This window comes from Quercus lobata, chromosome 5 (genome assembly GCF_001633185.2).
Source record: "Quercus lobata isolate SW786 chromosome 5, ValleyOak3.0 Primary Assembly, whole genome shotgun sequence".
In the NCBI taxonomy this organism is placed as follows: Eukaryota; Viridiplantae; Streptophyta; class Magnoliopsida; order Fagales; family Fagaceae; genus Quercus; species Quercus lobata.
In genome coordinates, this window is record NC_044908.1 from 58,657,906 (window position 1) to 58,680,431 (window position 22,526).

At 38.2% G+C, this 22,526-nt stretch overlaps 1 non-coding gene and 1 pseudogene across 1 annotated transcript; one reads left to right on the top strand and one right to left on the bottom strand.

Moving 5' to 3' along the window:
* Window positions 1-3,132: 3,132 nt before the first annotated feature.
* LOC115990787 lies at window positions 3,133-8,400 on the bottom strand (annotated as a pseudogene).
* Window positions 8,401-8,449: 49 nt separating this feature from the next.
* On the top strand, window positions 8,450-8,555 carry LOC115993400. The gene has a single exon (XR_004092941.1). It is a non-coding gene; the product is annotated as a small nucleolar RNA R71 (small nucleolar RNA).
* The last annotated feature ends 13,971 nt before the right edge of the window (window positions 8,556-22,526 follow it).

Genomic DNA, 22,526 nt, shown 5'->3' on the forward strand with positions numbered 1-22,526 from the left:
AGTTGTTTACTTATTTTGTTATTAATATTGATTAATTTTTTACTTCCAATCTTGCCTTTTAATCTTGCCCCCCCTGATCTAAATTCCTGGCTCCGCCACTGGTTCCAACATCACATATAATTGTATTTTTTTCATATTTGATGGTTTCCTTATTTTTTTTGTTTTCTCACATTTGATAGTTTCATTGTCACATTAAACATTACTAACATCACATATGATATGACCGTACCCAACCTAACCCAACCCACCCAATAATCGACAAATATATAACAAAGATACCCCCCAAAACCTAAAGAAAATGACTAAAATACCCTTGAAACTTATAAAATAACTAAAATACCACTGAAACCCTCTAAAATTACCAGAATGCCTTTAGAACCTAAAAAAATTATCTAAATACCCGTAGAACCTAAAAAATGACCAAATGACCTTGAAACCTAAAAATTACCGAAGTGACCCCTAAACCTAAAAAATAACTGAAATACCCTTATAACCTAAAAAAAGATTGTAATGCCCCCAAAACCTCAATAATTATCGAAATACCCTCGAAACCTTTAAAAAAATTATATATCTTAGTTTTGTATTATAAATATTAGTACTTTTCCCCCTTCAATCTGCATTTTTTCTAATTCTTTTGTTATTCCATTTGTTTCCCAAGAACTTATTGGAAAGTCCAAATCAGTTTGATCAAGTGTTGGGTGCAAGTTAATAAATAACCAAAATACCCCTCAAAAACATTTAAAAGGAGTAAAATATCCCTAAAACCTTGAAATAACCCAAACACCCATAATGACAGCGATGATAATGATCACAAAAATCCCAAGCTTTTCTTGGCCTTGATTTTGATTGGGCTAAGCTTGATGCTAACGGTGTTGGTTGAGACAACATTTACGTTTAGGCCCATTGACCTAGCACATGTACGTGCTTCTATAAGTTGGGATAATTTCAAATTCAATTAAGTTAGCCCAACACTTTAATAATATTTTGTAAAGTCCAAGTTGAAACGATGGTTTCCTTTTTTTATATTAAATATATGTTAAATAAAATTACTAAAATAGTTAGCTTTAAATGAAACTCTAATATTAAAAATTTCAATTAATTAAAAAAATCTTCTAGTCAAAACTGTGTTAATAAAAATTTTAAAAGATCTAATAAAAGATTGTGGGGAAAGATTTGTGCCTTTATGTCATATAATGATTGGTATTTTCCGAATAAAAGAAGGCCACTTGGCTGAAACTTTTGCGATTGTTGCTTTGTGCATTTGGAACAATCAAAATGCAAAACACCATGACAAGGTTATGACAACCTGCAAAATTTATAGTAGAGCAGTGGAATTGATGCAAGAGTACTGATCTGTGATATTCATGTTTTAGCCAAAAAGGTGAACATTGAAATTGCTAACAAAACATTCAGAAACTGCATAAAATAGAAGAGAAAGAGAAAGAATGGCCTTTTTGGTGGACTCACTCACATATAAACAACTGCATTGTTCCTTATACAATTATATATATATATGAAAAAACAGAAAAAGTAAGTTTATATCAATAGTATCTTTATACTACATGTAAACCATATGTGAATATGTTTGTCTATATCAAAACCAGAAAGCCCAAAGATAGCAGCTTCAGTCTATAACTAAGAGATGTCCTTGTACTAGTCAAGTCTTATATTAGCTCCATCTAATTGAGCTTCTACATGAAAAAGAATAAAATTCTCTTAGCAACATATCATCCCTTGAAACACCAATAAAGATATATGTCAGCATAGGCTGTAATGTGTTCATTATAGGTTCACTACAAGTTTTTGAAGCTATTACCTCACTAGGGAAAGCCAAAGGAACCTCGGCGAAGCACGGTGAAGCAACCCTAAACCTTGGTGAAGCACGGTGAAGCCAAAGTTAAATAAGATGAAGAATGGTGAAGCAAAATAAAGGACATTTATAGTTTCATGAAAAGATGCCAAACACTAAGAATATTACATCACACACACATTGATTAGTCATGTCAAGATCAAATAGGACTTTCATTGGGACGTAATGTATAGAGGAGGAATTTAGAACATAGGGTATAGGTAAAAATAAAAAGTGTTCCCAAGAATGATTAGAGAGACAACTTCTTTTAAGTATATGACAATTGATTTATCCTCTCAAGTTTATTGAATATTGCACTTTCACTTTCTTTCTTTTTTCTTCAAAATTTCATCAACAAATTCATTCTCTATTTCTTCCTCTTTCACTTTTTTTTTTTTTTTTTTTTGAGTGAGTCCTCCTTTTCTTCCAACTATTTCACCACAAATTTACTGCAATAAGACAATTTGATTGCATTAATTCTTAGAACACTTTAGGAAAGGGTTTGAGAAAGAATGGCCAAAATAATAGGCTCAAATGGGTGACTAGCAGTAATGTATCAAGAAAGAAAATAATAAAGGCCTAAAATTAACAAAGATGGCCTAAAATCATCTCTTAAGGATTGGGATAGTTCTTCAAAATCCATGACTTTAATATATTCAAGTGTGGCATAAAATTGATGAATTCTTAGCATTCAACCAAATCAAAGAATAATGAGACTAAGCAACAACAAAGTTATGTGCTTCCAATTGAAAAATGAGATCAAAAGAAAATAACCCTCTAAAAAAATGAATGGCTCAAGAACTCACTTGGGTTATTGTCTCTACATTTTATTTTCAAGATTTTCAAAGTCATCTCTATCTCTCAACCAAGAAACATGTTCATGTGGCTAAAGTGCATGTGCGTAATAGTTGAGCATGAAAAATAGTAGAATTCTTTAGCATAAAGAACTTTGACTTAAAACTCTTGCTAAAGTAGCACTTCTTTTTTTTTCTTTTCTTTTTTTTCTTTTTGAAAATTGGACTAAAAAACCCCAAAAAAAAATATTTTAACTTAAAATAAAACCAAATGCAAATCATCTCAAGTTCCTTCCCCCAACCTAAAACTTAGATTGTCCTCAATAATAACAAGAAAAAAAAATAGAGTAAAGATTACAAAGAGTACCTTGAAGAGATGAACATAAATGAACAAAAAAAAAAATTAACACCTACAAAAGGGGTTAGAAAACAAAACAACAAAAAATAATAAAAAGAAAACAATTTTAAAATACGACACAAACACTAATGCTAATTGCTTAGCAAGTCTTGATAAATGGGATCCTCCAAATTAATGGATTCCTCATCTTGTGAAAAATTCTCAAGAAATGGTTTAAGACGTCCATTCACCTTAAATATGTTACCGTTCTTAGGATTTTCAATTTTTATGGCACCATGGGGGAAAACATATTTAACAACAAATGTAACATAGAATTATACAAAAGAGCTTTTTGAGATGTGTCAAAAGATTTCCTTAAAATTTGTTTGTCATGAAAAACCCTCATTCTTTCTTTAGAAATCCTAGAATTCTCATATGCATCACGCAAAATTTCTTCCAACTCATTCAATTGCAATTTTCTCAATGAACTAGCCTTGTCTAAGTTAAAGTTAAACATCTTTATTGCCCAATATGATTTATGCTCCAATTCCAGAGGCAAGTGACAAGCTTTACCATAAACAAGTCTATAGGGAGACATACCAAGAATATGCTGTATGCCCAAAGTGCATCATTCAACCTCAAAGACCAATCTTTGATTTGGGATAACCGTCTTTTCCAAAAAAAAATTAATCTCCCTATTGGCAAGCTCAACTTGTCCACTTGTTTGTGCGTGATATGGGGTGGCGACCTTGTGTGTTATGCAATATTTTCTCATTAATGCCTCAAAAGTTTGGTTGCAAAAGTGCAAGCCCCCATCACTAATAATTTCCCTAGGGGTGCCAAACCTTGACAAAACATTTTTCTTTAAGAATTTCAAAACAATTTTGTGATCATTCTTTTTGCAAGGAATAGCCTCAACCCATTTTGAAACATAATCTACAGCCACTAGAATGTAAAGATATCCAAAAGAAGGAGGGAACGGACCCATGAAATCTATGCCCCAACAATCAAAAGTTTCAACAACTAAAATTGGGTTTAAAGGCATCATATTTCTACGAGTTATTCCCCCCAACTTTTGACAAGACTCACAAGATTTGCAAAAATGATGAGTGTCTTTAAACATATTAGGCCAATAAAAACCAATTGCAAAATCTTTGCATCGGTTTTCCTTGAAGAAAAATGGCCTCCACAAGCTTCATTATGACAAAAGGAGATGACACTAAATATTTCATTATCAGGGACACATCTCCTAATGATTTGATCTGGAAAGTACTTAAATAAATAAGGATCATCATAGAAAAAATTGTGTACCTCAACAATGAAGCATTTCTTGTCTTGAGCACTCCAGTGAGATGGTGTTTGGCCTGTGACAAGAAAATTGACAATATTAGCATATCAAGGCAAAGTAGAGATGGAAAACAATTGTTCATTAGGGAATGAATCCCTAATGGGCAATGCATCCATGGATTCATTAAAAGTGAGGCGCGACAGATGGTTTGCCACCACATTTTCTACTCCCTTTTTATCTTTGATGGTGATATAAATATTAAATTCTTGTAGTAGAAGAATCCATCTAATCAACCTTGGCTTTGCATCCTTCTTTGAAAGAAGATATTTTAAAGCTGCATGGTCAGTGAAAACAACAACAAGAGAGCCAAGAATATATGAACGGAATTTATCTAAGGCAAATACCACAACAATTAACTCTTTTTTAGTTGTAAAATAATTCATTTGAGCTTCATTCAAAGTCTTACTTGCATAATAAATTACATGAGGTTTTTTATCCTTTCTTTGCCCTAAAACAACTCCAATCGCATAATCACTTGCATCACACATAATTTCAAAAGGTAAAGTCCAGTTTGGTGGTTGCATGATAGGTACAGTGGTAAGCATGCCTTTTAGCTTATCAAAAGCTTCTTGGCAAGCTTGGGTCCATTCAAAGGGAGTGTCATTTGTTAGGAGGTTACACATAGGTCTAGATATAAAACTAAAGTCTTTTATGAACCTCCTATAAAATCCAGCTTGTCCTAGGAATGATCTCATGTCTTTAACAGTATTAGGTGTAGGCAAATTAGCAATCAACTCAATTTTTGCTTTATCCACCTCTATGCCTTTTGAAGAAACAATGTGGCCTAATACAATCCTTTTTGTGACCATGAAATGAAACTTTTCCCAATTTAATGGTAAATTCTTTTCTTCACACCTAGTTAACGCTTTTTGCAAATTAGAAAGGCATTCATCAAAAGAGTCACCAAACATAGAAAAATCATCCATGAAAACCTTTAAATAATACTCTACCATGTCACTAAAAATACTTAGCATGCATTTTTGAAAAGTGGCAGGTGCATTACATAAACCAAATGGCATCCTCCTAAATGCAAAAGTACCAAAAGGACAAGTAAATGTAGTTTTCTCTTGATCTTCAAGTGCAATTTCAATTTGATAGTACCTAGAATACCCATCTAAAAAGCAATAGTACTCATGACCTGCTACTCTCTCTAAAACTTGATCCAAGAAAGGTAAAGGGAAGTGATCTTTCCTAATGACTGCATTCAAGTTTCTATAATCAATACACATGCGCCAACTTGTGGTGACACTGTGAGAGACCGCACCCCCGGCCCGTTTTTATGATGTGTTGGGTCAAACCCACGTGAATGGATGGAGTCGTGTTATTGCCTCTCAAAATGGAGGTTCGACTAGTTATATTTTTTCCCTTTAGATTAAGGATTTTACAATGGAGTCGCCACTTATTTAATTATTGGAAAAATAAGAAAACCATGAATGAAAATTCCTCATTTTATTAATTTGAAATTGAATTTACATTGATCATAGGAAAATTACATGGCTTTGGTCCTAGATACAATCTAAGATAAAGTACATGGCTTTATTTCCTAGTTACAATCTAAAAATCAAAAATTACATGGATAAGTATTTGATCTACTAACCCTTGATCTAAGCTCGGAGGCTATGTTACAAGATGGGAAGGTGTTAGGCACCCACCTTGCCCGGTGAAACCGGTCTTCTAGACTATGGTGGCCAACATTCATATCACATCATCCAATATGTCAATCAATTTGTATGTTGAATTTAATGTGTGTGCATGTGATAAACCCTAATTCAATTTATTAAGCATGGCATTTGAATTGAAAAATAAATTCTAGTGAATGTGTGTGGATAGTGATAACCTAGATTCAAGGATTTGAAAGAATTACTAAACAAACATGTTTTTCATATTTTTGATGTGGATTTAAGATTAAATCTAGTAATATGCATGAACATGTGATGAACAACTAAGAACATGTGAAGAACACATAAAAACAATTAAGAACATTCAAACATATTCAAGAGAATTATCATGCTTTAATCTTAAATTCTCATCATGACAATATAAGCAAACAGTTAGGGAAGGGGATTATACCTTCATGCAAGATCCATATGATGGAGGAGGGGATTCTTAATGGAGGTCCTAAGGGTGGAGGAAAAGAAGAGCTAGGAGAGGAAGAGTGAGTCTCACTTAATACCTTGAGTCTCAGGAAGATCAAGATATGACAAGACTACTCAACTTCACTAGAACTCAAGAGAAGAGAAGAGAGGGGGATTTTTTGTGTCCTTTGGAATGAAGGAGAGGGGGGTTTATATGGTAGTGGTGGAGGAAATATGAATGGAATGTCATTTAATGAGAGTTGACAAGGAATCATGAATCTAGACCTCATTTTATCCTTTGGGGAAATTTGGTGCATTAAATGGAAAGATTGGTGGGAGTGAGGAGCAAGCCAAAATTCGGTTTTCCCGTAGCTACTGTCACAGCCTATAGAGCCAACTTTGAAAAATCATATCTACCTCAATTCTGATCGGAATTGTCTCATTCTTGTGCTCAAATTGAAGCCCTGGATGTCTAGTTTCTGGGAAAAATAACCTCATTCACAGATTCAAAATATTCTGAGAGATATCAATGAAATGGTAAGCAGAGGTCATTTGTTAGAAAATGGTTTCAGCACAATTAACATTAATAGGTCCCCAAATTAGCTCCCAATTAACATTAAATAGCTCCAATCACTCCCATTTCAGACTTAATTGGCTCTAAATTTACTCTAATTAAAAGATAATTGGACAAATTACTCATTGAATAATTAATGTTTAACTATCTAGTTAATTAGGTGTATGCAACTCTACCATAAAATGTAATCCTAACCAATCAAATTATGACACATCATCGATCTCAAATTGATTATATTTATAACCAATTGAAATCAATTGTTCATAATCACATATAGTCAGACTCAATTTGTTATAGTGCATCTCAGCCATTAAAACTTGATTTGATGATAACTTTCAATCTAATGGTCCGATTAGGGCTCATGACCAATCGATTTGATCGTTACAACATCAAGTTCATTTTGGTGAAATGAGATTAAGGATCTAATGACCAAAATCAAGATGCATATTTCCAATGTGAAATTACCCTTTTACCCTTCATGTGAGGTTAAATACGGGTTGTAAAATAGGGTGTCAACAGACACGAGTTGGAATTAACTCATTATTCTCATTTTTTTATCACGGTTATTCTAGATTTCTTAGGCACCACTTGAGTAGGACTTACCCATTTACTATCTGCGATGGGGTATATGATACCCACATCTAACAATTTAAGCACTTCGGTCCTAACTATCTCTTTCATTGTAGGGTTCAACCTACATTGCATCTCCCTAGATGGTTTAGCATTGTCCTCTAAATAAATCTTGTGAGTACAAACCAATGGGCTAATTCCTTTAATGTCAGCTATGTTCCATCCTATGGCACTCTTATGTTTTCTCAAAACATTTAATAACTTACCTTCTTGCAAAGAGTCAAGTTTAGAAGATATTACCATGGGAAAAGTCTCATTGGTTCCTAGAAAAGCATACTTGAGCTCAACAGGCAAGGGCTTTAACTCCAGGATGTGCAACCACATTATCATTCCTCCAACTAAAATTTGGGTGATTCCTCCACCCTAAATTGTATGTCTCCGAATAGGGGGAAGGGTATGATTTTTTTCACCATATTCATTGCATTTGCTTGATCATGCAGCACCTCTTTAAAAGCTGGAATTGTAGGGCATTCATTGGTAGGGTGTTCCATGTCTCACAAATTCTACAAACCTCATCAATTTTAGGCACAATATTGACTCCATTGACTTTCCTTAATTCCATGGCTTCAAGCTTCCTAGTTAAATTAGCCACCCTAGCACTAAGATCATCATCTTCCCTAAGTTGGTACTTAGCACCCCCAGAGGGGTTGGTGGATGCTCTAGACCTATCTGAGGTATCAGTGGTATCCCAAGATTGGGCATTCTCAGCTAAGAGATCAAAATAATCAAAAGCCTCATCATGATCTTTATTCAAAAACTCTCCATTGCACATCATCTCTACAAATTGGCGCATCTTTGGAGTTAAACTTTCATAGAAAAAACTAATTATATGCCTAGTTTCATAGCCATGATGTGGACAAGAATTAAGCAAATCTTTAAATCTTTCCCAACATTGATAAAATGTCTCATTATCTTTTTGTGAAAAATCATTATTTGTCTTTTAAGTGCATTAGTCCTATGAATTGGAAAAAATTTTCTTTAAAAACTCAATTTGTATCTCTTGCCAAGTACCAATTGACCTAGGTCTCAAAGAATTAAGCCAAGTTTTTGCCCTGTCTTTAAGAGAAAAATGAAACAACTTCAACCTAATGGTCTCTTCATTACATGATTGGTCATAGAAGGTAGAACATACCTCCTCAAATTCCTTAAAGTGTAGGTAAGGATTTTCAGAATCTAAGCCATGAAATTTAGGAAGTAATGAAATCATACTGGGCTTAAAATTAAAATTATTAGCATTAGTTGGAAAAATGATACATGATGGTGCACTACTCCTAGCAGGTTGCAAATAATCCTTGAGAGTTCTAATGGGTTGGTGAGCATGGAAGTTTTCATTATTTAAATTACTCTCATCAACATGATTACTCTCTAAGTCCGCCATGATATCAAGTGTGTAAGAATGTGTGAAAGAATCGGATAAATTGCTAAACAAATTATTAGACTCAATTCTAACCAAGCGGTTATCACTATCACAATGTAGAAACCTTTTTTGTGTATTATGTGTTGGGCTGGGCTGCCTCCTGCGGTAATGGGCCCGAATGTTTCTGAGTAAAGGAGTTGAGACCGGTCCAACTGTAACTCAACTTAGGCCGGTTTGTGCACAAACTATGCCTCGTCTGCCAGGAATAGGCTTACAGCAAGCAGAACTGTTTCAGATGAGTTACGGCAGGTAGATATAATAATAATAACAAAAACAGAGTACTCTAACTATTTAAATGAAATGGGCAAGTAATCCCTACTTATAAAATATGATTACAGTTGTGATAATGTCATTTACAGAGAAAGTAAAGGAGAAAGAAAATAATAAGAACTAATCAAGAACGGGCATAGAATCAAGTTTTAAGTTTGGTCCGCCAAAGCAAAACCAAAGAGGGGAGAACGTCTCCTCTCAATGCAAATAATCTCCCAGGAAAAGATCCTGCCGTGGGAATTAATGGCTTTGAAGGAGTCGGACCTGAATGGTTATTACCCAAAAGGAATCCTTGTTACGTTTTGGAAGAAAGTAGGATTTGAAGGGGGAGAGAGGGAAATCGACCTACTGGTGCATGCCCATTATATTATCTCTCTTTTTTCCTTAATTTTCTCTCTTCTTTCCTCTGTTTTCTCTCTTATCTTTTTCTTTTCTTTCTCTTGTTTTCTTTTTACTCTGCTTTCTTTTACTCCGTGAATCCACTCTGTTTTTCGATCCCCTTTTCAGGGCATGGCAAGGGTCCTTTATAGTGCCTGCCGTGACCAATTTTTTACCACTTTGTCCCTTAACCGCCTTTGTCTGGTCTGGGCGTACTTGCCAACCACCAAAGGTGTGTGACACTCACCCTTACCAGACAAAGGCAGGTTTGTTTCATTTCTCAGTCCACCGTAGCATTCTTACCTGCCATGGCATAAATGCTTTCTCTCTCTTTCCCTTAGAGCATGCACCTAACGGTTCCCCCCTCAACCTTGCCTCTTTTGGGTGGTCTGTCATCCCAGCAGGACGTACCTCCCAAAAGGGCTTGGGCAGGAGCCGCAAAATAGGTCTTTTTCCCTCTCCCTACCACCAAACCATACCCCATTTACCTCTTACCTCTGGCCCATGGCCCCACCACGTCCCATATTGGCTGGGTACAAGCTGGTGGTGCTTGGGCCTTGCGCGTGCTTTCCTTTCAAATATGTCCAAAAGTCTGCCTGCTGCTCATGCATTTGCCGTGATCTGGAGACTCTCTGTCCATGTTTTCTAACCTCTTATGTAGGCTTTTCTTTGGTTTCCTGCTCCATTCAAGAGCTGGACTTTGTCTGATGATGTACTGTTATTCTTACCGTAATAACTTAATCCTGTTGAGCCTCTTTTGGGCCAGCTGTTTATTCCTTCTCTCAGTGGCTTGTCATGACCATTGTTTTGCTTTTACTTATGGGCTCCTATCTCCCTTTGGGCTTTCCTTTGGGCGTCCACGGCCTGTTTGCTTTCTTTGGGCTTCCTCGGCCCATTTGCTAATTCCACACTCCCATGGGCTTCTTACTAACTTCATTGGACTTCCCTGGCCCAATAACCTTATTCTCATCCTTGGGGTTCATAGGCCTGTCATAATCCCCTTACTCTCTTAGTTTGCATTGTCTTGGGCCTGCGGCAGCCCTTTCTCGCTTTTCTTTCTCATACACTGCCCATGGGATGCTATTTGTTTCTTTCTGGGCTTCTTTGAGCCCACTTGCTTCTTCAAGACCCATTTGTTTATTTCTTAAGCATGTGATCCATTATTCCTACCGCTTGAGCCTAATGGTTTTTTGCTATCTATTTTGTCAATTCCTTGTTGCCCTTATTATTGGGCTTTATTTCTGTCTGCCTGAGCTCTCACAAATGGCCCTCAACACACGACAACAAAGACGCATGCAATAGTAAAGTAAGAAAGAAAAAGAAAAAGAAAATAAAATAAACGAAAGCAAAACCTTTAACAATAAAATAAAATAAAATAAAATAAATAAAAACCTCTAAAGGAAAACTAAACTACTTAAAAAGGAAAGAGTTGGAGAGATATTACCAAATATGTGAAGAAATTTAATGCCAAAAACCTCTCCAAATGAAGTGGAACGCTTCTCTAATCGCCTAATTGCAGGCAACGGAGCCAAAAACTTTTTGTGACTTAAATAATGCTCCCAAGTGCAAGATTGTCGTGAAGTAATAATTCGGTAAGTCCGAGGTCGAATCCACAAGGAAAAGGGAATTGATTAGCAAACTACAAGAGAATAAAACTAAAATAATAAAATTTAATTGAAGAGATTTTTGATGGTTTAGTAAAGTTAAATTGAGAGAAAATAACAATATATTAAGGCGCTAAGGTTTAGGAATCCACACCACACGTTTATTAGTAGTCTTAACAATATTTATTTTATAAATCAACTAAAATTCATACAAAGGATGATCTTAGTTAGATGATTTAACAATAAGAACTCAAGAATTAATTGTCTAAGGTAGTTTTATGAAATTAATTGATTTTAGGCAAAACAAAACTAGTGCATTAGTTTTCAGGGAATACTAAGCATTTAACGTGCTCAGAGTCTACAATAAATCAAAGGATTATACAAAACTAAACACATTTCTAGATGAGTAAAACAATCAAAAACATAAAACATAAGTATTAAAACCAATAAATAATTGTTAAGAACATACCAATAAACGGTTGGGTTTCACCCCTTACTTTAGCAAGGTTTCTAGCAAGTCGTATCACAAATAAAACTCTAAAAACTGTAAAGAAACTTTAAGAAAACCTAAATTATGTTCTACGCCAGCTCTCCCCTGAATTTTCCCCTAAAGAGCATTTAAATAGGTCAAGGAATCCTATTACAATTTGAATTCCAGTTTTGAGAAAATCCCAGGTTTTTAGGTTTCACTTAATCGATGTTTTTGGCCCATTTAACTTCATAATTCGGGCTTTTGGTAAACTACAAAGTTGTAGCCCTTTAAGTTAGCTTTCCAACCCAACTTGCATAATCTCGATTGGACATATAAGTCGAAAGTTATGCTCAAAATACTAACTGATACTAGGAGTGGCAATTCGTATTCACATGTCGGGTTCATGTCGTGTCAAGTCATGAGTATTCGACTACATAGGTCAATACTAACCCGACATGTTTATTAAACTAGTCAAGATTCATCAATCCTAACATAACCCATTTATTAAACAAGTCAGTCATATTAACTTGTTTATCAGATTTTATCAAAATGAAAAAAAAAATTATGAAAAAACAAACAAATAAATATTTTTAATATAAAATTCAAAACTAATGAGTAACTGCATCACAAATAATCATTCAAAATTAAAGTATATCCCAATATCACAAATAATCAATCACAATATGTTAAAGAATATAAATCACAACAACTAATATGTTTATATACCTAGAGTTTGAAGGGTATATTGGTAAAATGTCATTTAATTAAACAGGTCAAACGGGTTCTATGTATTCAACACTAACCCAGCCCATTTATTAAACGGGTCAGCTATGTCAACCCGAATATGACACGAACCCGTTAAGCCTCAACCCATAACTTGCTAATTTCGTGTCATGTCGTGTTGAGTTCGCAGGTCGTGTCAAATTTTGCCATCCCTAACTGATACGCAGGCTAGAATCCTAATCCGAATTGGACTTGGATTTGGTGCAAATTTCTTTTGATTCCTTGCTCCAATTGGACTTGAATTTAATTAGGTTGGTCTTCTTTGACTTCATCATGGCCCTTGTAAAAGTAAAGGTCAATAGCTTTTTTCTTTACACAAATCCACTTATTTAATTTCATTATCCTACAAAAGACAAATTCACGCGTTAAACGTGCGTTTGTGTAGAGATGTTTCTGCGTTTGCCTTTTTTTTTTTTTTTTTGCTGGTCCCATGGCATTGTTCATGGACCAACCAACACCTGAAAAACGCATAAACAATGTTTTTACCTTTTAAAAAAATATTTTGCTACAGTACTTTCAACAATAAAATTTCAGTTTTCATTTTTCAGTTTTCAACAAGATAAGTGGTATCCAAACAGACCCTAAAATTCAATAAACACAAAACTGATTATTCAGCATTATTCCAAAACCAACTATAAAATGCATGAATTAACTCAAAATAAGTATTATAGTGCTTTCTAATAATGATATAAATATGCAAAATTAAGCTATTATCAATATATATATATATATATGAAAAAACAAAAAAAGTAAGTTTATATCAATAATATCTTTATACTACATGTAAACCATATGTGAATATATTTGTCTAGATCAAAACCAGAAAGCCCAAAGATAGCAGCTTCAGTCTCGCGACTAAGAGATATCCTTGTACTGGTCAAGTCTCATTATTAGCTCCATCTAATTGAGCTTATAAATGAAAAAGAATAAAATTCCCTTAGCAACATATCATCCCTTGAAACACCAATAAAGGTATATGTCAGCATAGGCTGTAATGTGTTCATTATAGGTTCACTACAAGTTTTTGAAACTATTACCTCACTAAGGAAAGCCAAAGGAACCTCGGAATTTTCATCAGCCAAAGAAATCCATAGAAGATCAATGTTTAAAGTTACCATCTAATTGACATGCATTAGATTTTTATTTCAAGCAAATTTTAAATATTAAAAAAAAAATTACTGAGTTCTAACAATTAACAACAATGTTTAAAGTTACCATCTAATTGGCATGCATTAGATTTTTATTTCAAGCAAATTTTAAATATTAAAAAAAAAAAAAATTACTGAGTTCTAACGTTTAACAACAATGTTTAAAGTTACCTTCTAATTGACATGCATTAGATTTTTATTTCAAGCAAATTTTAAATATTAAATTTTTTTTTTTTTTTACTGAGTTCTAACATTTAACAACAATAAGGAAATAGAATTCAAGACTTGGTATTTACCTCAATTTTTGCTAATATTTTAAATATTTTTCAACATTGAGTGCAAAATATCATAACTTGATACTTTCAATCGTTGAACAACCTCAATTTAATAACAAGATATGAAAGAGCTAAAGCTATTGATGTTTTGAATAACTGATTTCTGATTAACAGTACTCAACATCCGTTAGACCACACTATCTTTTCTCTTAATAGAATTTCTTAAATATAAAGATAACTTGACTCTCTCTTCCCTTTAATCTATTGTTGTCGGACTTCTGCTCCAGTGCACTATTTGCGTCTCCCTAGTAAGGGGAAAAAAAGGCAATAAGTAAAAACAACCAAATCTATGAAATAAAAACATAATCAAAATATGTCAGACCAGAGAATCCAATGAGGGCATAAGCCCAACACATACAGCAGTAGTATCTCCAAAATTTAAACATTACATGATACTACGCACAAAAATAAAATGTTTTTGTTGTTGTCGTCAGCCAGTAGTATAACTGAATATATCAATAATCAAGTCATATTTTGACTACTCTGAACTTTAATGTTGGAACTTGGAACCCAAAGATCTTGGTGTTGCTCCTAAAGTTTACAGACCCATAGACTAAATCAAAAAAAAAATAATAATCAGATCATTCAAACCCTCAACAACTACACCAAGTCAACATTTTTACGTTCAAATAGATATTCCTAGAAGGCTAGAAGTCCTTCAATGTCAAGGTTTTATACAGGAGATGGAGTAAAGTTAATTATCTTAGAAAGCATGCAAAAAAAAAAAAAATGTTCACCATTATATTAATGTCCAATTGTGACAAACACTTGCAGAACCCTTCCACCACTATATTCTAATTTATATTATGTGCCAAATTGCCGATACCAAATTTTCTAAACAATTGAAAATAAAAATAATTGAAGACCCAATTGAATTTAGCAGCTAAAATGATGCCCACGACATTATCAACCATAACATAAAAGTCAAAAGTAATGAACATAAGTTATCACAACTGATTCCTGCTAGTGTAATCCAAGAAGCTGATTTCCAATTCTCTTTTGCACTGAATATGCCCTCAGGACCTGTAAGCACTTCCTACAAAACCAATAAAGCAATGGCGTACCTAAAGCCTAGTTTGTCATCATACACATAAGACCATCTACACATTCACCAAATTCACAAAGTTTTGAATTCAAATTACCACTTAACAAATATAGTCCCTAAAGCATTCAGAGTAAATTTCACAAATTAGAGAAAAAAAAATACATTAATAAGAGAACTTAGATGGAAACCAACTAACAAATCACATCACAAGTGGCTAGAACAAGAAACTCATCATCGTCGCAAAGCTCAACCGCAGGCCAATTGCCAAATCCAAACTTTTTAGATCATTTTAGAGACAAGATAGATTAGTTTTTAGTAATTAACAAGCTTGGAAAAAGATGGATTTGGCTCGGTTTATAAGCACAGTTTCCTTGAAAGAGACCCAAAAATTACTAAAAACTATTTCAAGTTTGTTAATGCATCACAAATTTTATCCTAAATGATGGAGCCTTGATCGCACGGAAATTCTTAACCAACAACATTGTGGTACTCCGTGTGGTGAGGAATATTGAGTTACAGAATCTTCTTTTTCAATGTATATTATGTGGGTGTAAATTTTATTGTGCGATCTCATCATAGCCCCAGGTTTTTCAATGATTGAAACGAACGTACTTAGAGGCTTTTTTTTTTTTTTTTTTTCTCTTTTTAAAGGTTAATAATTTTCATTAATCATAATTTGGGGTTACTGCATTCTTCAATCATAAGGATACCTAGGAGTGTGATGAGATTTATATATTTCACATGCTTGAAGTTAAATGACAATATGCTAGATTTTTAGGGATTCAGATCCTCTAGATTTCCTAGGGTACTCCGCTAGTAAACTTCTTTAAATCCTAGCCATTCTTTTATGATTTAAGGATCTAGATTCAGCCATGTCAGCATTCTACTAACAATACTAATTGTTTCATTTGCCACATTATTTTATTATTTTAAGAGTATTGTTAATAGAATACTGAGAAGACAGAATCTAGACCCTCAAATTATAAAAGAGTGGAGTGGTTAGGATTTAAAGAAATCTACTTGTAGAGTAGATTTAGCCATGTCAGCATTCTACTAACAATACTAATTGTTTCGTTTGCAACATTATTTTATTATTTTAAGAGTATTGTCAATAGAATACTAGAAGACAGAATCTAGACCCTCAAATTATAAAAGAGTGGTTAGGATTTAAAGAAATTTACTTATAGAGTACCCTAAAAAATCTAGAGGATCTGAATCTGATTTTTAGATATTTCGCATGAGAAACATACTTCTATATATGAAACTTCATAAAATCTTGATTGAAACAAAATTCAATCATATGTTGCCAAATGAAATTAATTGCTCACACCACCACCACCCCCCCCCCCCCCCCCAAAAAAAAAAAATTAATTGCTCACAACATTGGTCATACCAAAGTCTTAGTCTATCATGACATAAATTTCACATCATGATCTAAATCATTTTATTAAACATCGGAATCTTATAAACCTGACATGTTCCTAAATGATGCAGGATATGAGAAATGCAAAATGATCTTATAACAAATGATTCAATAAATATATTCTACCAAAATTAAACCATGACTATCACATCCTACTTATTGACAAAATGTAATCTAAATACATATGGAATCAAGAAATCACTTTTTTTTTTTTTTTTTGACCAATGAAAAATGGGTTAGCCCGTCTTAACACAATAAATCATTCCATTTCTTTTGACTAATAAGTAAGATCAACATAATAAGTATATTTGATGAGGATAAAAGGAGAGCTTAAACCACACGGACATAAAGCCGACGGTTTGATAATTTTTCTTTTGGGCGTAGCAGACGGTGCTTATGCTAACGGTCATAGGATCAGCTGACTCCGTGGTTGACGGCTCAAATGCTGACGGTATAATAAAGGTGACGGAGGTAAATTGAGGCTGACGGACCGGGCACAAGTTTACTTGCTTCCCACGCTAGATAATATTTAAAGAATCCCCATAAGGAAAAGATCCCGTAAAATACGCTCAAAAGGACTCCTATAAGGAAAGGACTTCTACTCCAAGGTAAAGAGGTCAACCTCCTACTAGTATAAAAGCCCAAGCATCCTCACAAACTGAGGTACGCATAATTTACCCTCTCTAGCACTCTAGAGCAGTGAGAATAGTTCTAACTTAACCTTCGGAGGGTGTTTGGCCGGTACCACACCGGTACTCTCTGCTAGGTTCTTCCTTTTCGTTGTGCAGGTGCCGTTTGATCGTACGAGGAACGTGTGACTCACTGGTGATACTATTTTCGGCTTCATCAGTTGGCGCCGTCTGTGGGAAACGTAGCACGTTCTCGCTTCCTAGACAAAAGAGTTACATGGTACTCACTCGCTCAATGGCGACAACCAACGACGCTCAAGAAGAAGAAGCCCCTACGACTGCTCTTGAAAGACAGGTGAGGACACTCGCCGCTGCCGTAGAGCGCCTCACCAAACAAAATCACGACCTAGAAGAGCAACTGAGACAGAAGAATGCAGCCCCCAACAACCAAGGAGCAGAGCAAGAGGGAACTAGCGCCGACAGGAGAAATCAGGAAGGCCCCCAGGCCAGCAACGCCCCGAGCAAACCAGAACGGCAGAACACGAGCATCCCCTCCCTCGCAGAGATTGCTCCGCCACTTGTTATCGCGGAGATGCAGGCCATGAAGGAACAAATGGAGGTTATGATGAATGCTCTCAAGGGACGAGTATCAAGCGACCTGGACGACCTTGTCAACCGAACTGACTCGCCGTTCACCGCCACCGTCAACTCCTACCCTTTACCAAGCAAATTCCGCATGCCACAAATAGACAGTTATGACGGGGTCAAGGACCCGCTGGACCACCTGGAGACCTTCAAGACCCTAATGCACCTTCAAGGAGTAGCGGACGCCATCATGTGTAGGGCCTTCCCTACAACACTGAAGGGCGCAGCGAGAATTTGGTTCAGCCGACTGGCACCAAACTCCATCGGCACCTTCAAAGAGCTCAGCGCTCAGTTTACCACACACTTCATTGGAGGCCATCGATACAAGAAGTCTACAGCGTGCTTGATGAGCATGAAACAGCGAGAAGATGAAACTCTAAGGGCTTACATCTCCCGCTTCAACAAAGAGGCACTCTCAGTCGACGAAGCCGACGATAAGATCCTTGTTGCGGCATTCACGAATGGCTTGAAGAAGGGAAAGTTTTTGTTTTCCCTATACAAAAACGACCCTAAGACCATGTCGGAAGTTCTTTACCGCGCCACGAAGTATATGAACGCTGAAGATGCCCTATTAGCTCGGGAAGAGAAGCCCAGGAAAAGAGAACGACAGGAAGACAATCGGCAGGACCAAGGCCGCAAGAAGACAAGAACAGGAGACCGGAGGGAAGAAAGACGCCCTAGACCAATGGGGGGAAGGTTCACGAGCTTCACTTCGCTAACAGCCCCGGTGGATCAAGTCCTTATGCAAATCAAGGACGAAGAGGCTCTGACGTTCCCAGGAAAACTGAAGAGCGACCCCAACAAACGTTCCAGGGATAAGTATTGCCGTTTCCACCGCGACCACGGCCACGACACGGCTGATTGCTATGACCTCAAGCAGCAGATTGAGGCCCTTATCAGACAAGGGAAGCTGCAGAGATTCGTTAGCAAGGAGAGAGCGGATCCCCCCGCACAAGACCAGCACCCCCGACGGGACAATGAGCGACCGAGGCCTCCGATCGGGGATATCAGGATGATCGTAGGAGGAACGGCTGCCGCCGGGTCATCCAAGAAAGCCCGCAAGACCTATCTTCGGATGGTACAAAATGTTCAGCTGACGGGAGTCGTGCCGAAGATAGCACGGAGAGAAGGTCCCATAATCGGATTCTCAGAGGAAGACGCGCGACGCCTTCGTCATCCACATGACGATGCGCTCGTCGTCAGCCTGCGTGTGGGGGACTACAACATGCACCGGGTGCTGGTCGACAATGGCAGCTCAGCGGATATTCTATACTATACAGCGTTCCAGCAGATGAGGATCGACAGAGAGCGGTTGATCCCAACCAACGCCCCGCTTGTTGGCTTCGGCGGGAGCCGGGTATTCCCATTAGGCGCAGTCACATTATCCGTCACTGTAGGCGATTACCCTCAGCAAATAGCCAGGGACGTGACATTCTTGGTGGTCGATTGCTCATCAGCCTACAACGCTATCCTCGGGCGACCTACGCTCAACTCATGGAAGGCAGTAACTTCCACCTATCACCTAATGATCAAGTTCCCGACTGATTACGGAGTAGGCGAGCTGCGCGGGAGTCAAATGGCCGCACGCGAATGCTACATAGCCATGATGGAAATGGAGGATCAGGTTCAGGCTTTAAGCATAGAAGAGCGCCGGACGGTAACAGAGCCGGTCGAGAAGTTGGAAGAGATATCCCTTGACAATTCCGATCCTAGTCGAACGACCAAAATTGGGACGCTCGCTGACACCACGATCCGTCAGGAGCTCATAACCTTCCTCAGACGCAATCAGGACGTATTCGCGTGGGATCATGAAGATATGCCGGGAATAGATCCTTCAGTCATGGTGCATAGGTTGAACGTATCGCCCGCCTTTCCACCTATCAGACAGAAGAAGAGAGTGTTTGCCCCCGAGCGAGACCGAGCCATAGCAGAAGAAGTCAGAAAGTTACGGGAAGCAAGTTTTATTAGAGAAGTATACTATCCCGACAGGTTAGCAAATGTGGTGATGGTCAAGAAGGCAAGCGGGAAATGGCGGATGTGCGTGGACTTCACAGATCTCAATAAGGCCTGCCCCAAGGATAGCTACCCCCTCCCGAGGGTCGATATCCTAGTAGACTCCACGGCTCAACACCAGCTGCTGAGCTTTATGGACGCTTTCTCGGGGTACAACCAAATCCGAATGCATGAAGCCGACCAAGAGAAAACGTCGTTCGTAACCAGCCAAGGCCTCTTCTGTTACAAGGTGATGCCCTTCGGCCTAAAAAACGCAGGCGCAACGTACCAGAGACTCATGAACAAAATGTTCGCGCAGCAGATTGGGAGGAATGTCCAAGTCTATGTGGACGACATGTTGGTGAAAGGCCGAAGGGAGGAAGATCATCTAGGAGATCTCAAAGAAACGTTCGACACACTTCGCTCCTACAATATGAAGCTCAATCCAGGAAAGTGTACCTTTGGAGTAACGGCAGGAAAATTCTTAGGATTCATGGTGTCTCAGAGGGGCATTGAAGCAAATCCGGACAAGATCCAGGCCATCTTGGATATGGCACCACCAAGAAACGTGAAGGAGGTACAAAGCCTCAACGGAAAGATAGCGGCACTAAACAGGTTCGTGTCAAGGGCTACGGACAAGTGTTTACCCTTCTTCCGAACATTGAAGAAATCCTTCGAGTGGACTGACGAATGCCAGTAAGCGTTCGAAAAACTGAAGGCTTACCTTTCCTCCCCACCATTACTAAGCCCGTCGCAGCCAGGAGAGGAGCTTTTTCTCTATCTAGCCGTCTCCCCCGCGGCGGTTAGCGCAGCCTTGATCAGAGAAGAAGAGAAAGTGCAAAAGCCCGTGTACTACGCAAGCCGAGCGCTTCATGGGGCCGAAGAAAGATACCCGCCCATGGAAAAACTTGCCTTTGCATTGGTTACGGCAGCCCGCAAACTCAAGCCGTACTTCCAGGCCCATACGGTGAACGTCCTGACTGACAAGCCTTTAAGGAGAGCAATGAGCAGTCCCGAGGCCGCGGGACGATTGGCATTATGGGCCATAGAACTGAGCGAATTTGATATTCAATACCGCCCACGGACTGCCATCAAAGGACAGGTCGTCGCCGACTTTATAGCTGAGTTCACTCATGATGAAGACAAGGGGGCAGCAGAATCCCCTCAATGGAGCATATATACGGACGGGTCATCTAACAGACAAGCCGCAGGGGCCGGCATTGTGCTATTATCGCCCGAAGGAGACACCATTGAATGTATGGTCCGTCTTGATTTCCCTGCCACTAACAATGAAACAGAGTATGAGGCTCTGATAGCAGGGCTCGACCTTGCTAAAGCGGCAGGAGCCACGAGGGTAGTCATCTATTGCGATTCACAGGTCATCACTAACCAAATAAATGGAGACTATGAGTGCAAGGGCGAAAAGATGAAGAAGTACCTTGGTGAAGTAAAGGCGAGAGTGGATGACCTAGAAGCTAAAGTTGTCCAAATTCCTAGAGAAGAAAACGAGCGAGCCGACCGCCTCGCGAAAGCCGCCTCAGCAGAACAAATGGTCATCCCTGGTAATGTACTCTCCTTCATACAGCTTTCTCCGCTAATAAACCTCAGCAACATGCAGGAAATATGCCCCGACAGAAGCTGGGCGACGCCGTTAATTTCATACTTGAAAAACGGGGTCTTACCAGACGGGAAAGAAGCCGCAAGGAGACTCAAGGTCCAGGCAGCAAGGTTCGTCCTGATAAAAGACGTCCTTTACAAAAGAGGTTTCTCCCGACCATATTTAAGATGCTTGGATATGGAAGAAGCTGACTACGTCATGAAAGAGGTACATGAAGGAATCTGCGGAAATCACTCAGGGTCCAGATCGTTGATACACAAGCTTGTGCGGGCAGGGTACTATTGGCCCACCATGCAGAAGGACGCCGAAGCCTACGTCAGGGCCTGCGACAAGTGCCAAAGGTTCAGCAACATTATTAGGCAACCAACCGAAGAGCTGACCCCAATGACGGCCCCATGGCCGTTCGCACAATGGGGCTTAGATATCATGGGACCCTTCCCTACAGCAGCACGACAGCTAAAGTTCCTGGTGGTGGGGATCGACTATTTCACAAAATGGGTGGAAGCTGAAGCATTGGCCACAATCACGGAGAAAAACGTACGAAGCTTTGTTTGGAGATGTATCATATGCAGGTTTGGAATCCCTAGAGTCTTCGTCTCGGACAACGGACGGCAATTCGACAACGACCCCTTTCGAGATTTCTGCTCACAACTAGGAATAAAGAACCACTATTCCTCCCCCGCCCACCCTCAGGCTAATGGCCAAGTCGAAGTAACGAACCGATCCTTGCTCAAAATTATCAAGACTCGGCTCGAGGGGGCAAAGGGTATATGGCCCGATGAATTGCCAAGCATATTATGGGCTTACAGGACGACAGCAAGGACACCCACAGGAGAAACACCATTCCGACTGACGTATGGAGGAGAAGCGGTCATTCCAGCAGAAGTTGGGCTCACAAGCTACAGGGTGCACAACCACGACGAAAACAAAAATGATGAGGCTATGCGACTACAGCTGGACCTAATAGACGAAATCAGGGCAATAGCAGAACAAAGGCTCGCTCGGTACCAGGACCGTATGGCTAAACATTACAACTCCCGGGTTCGACACAGGGACTTCCAGGTTGGAGACCTTGTTCTTAGAAAGGTCATGGGCGCCGCTAGAGACCCTACCCAAGGGAAACTCGGCCCCAATTGGGAAGGACCCTACAGAGTCACGTC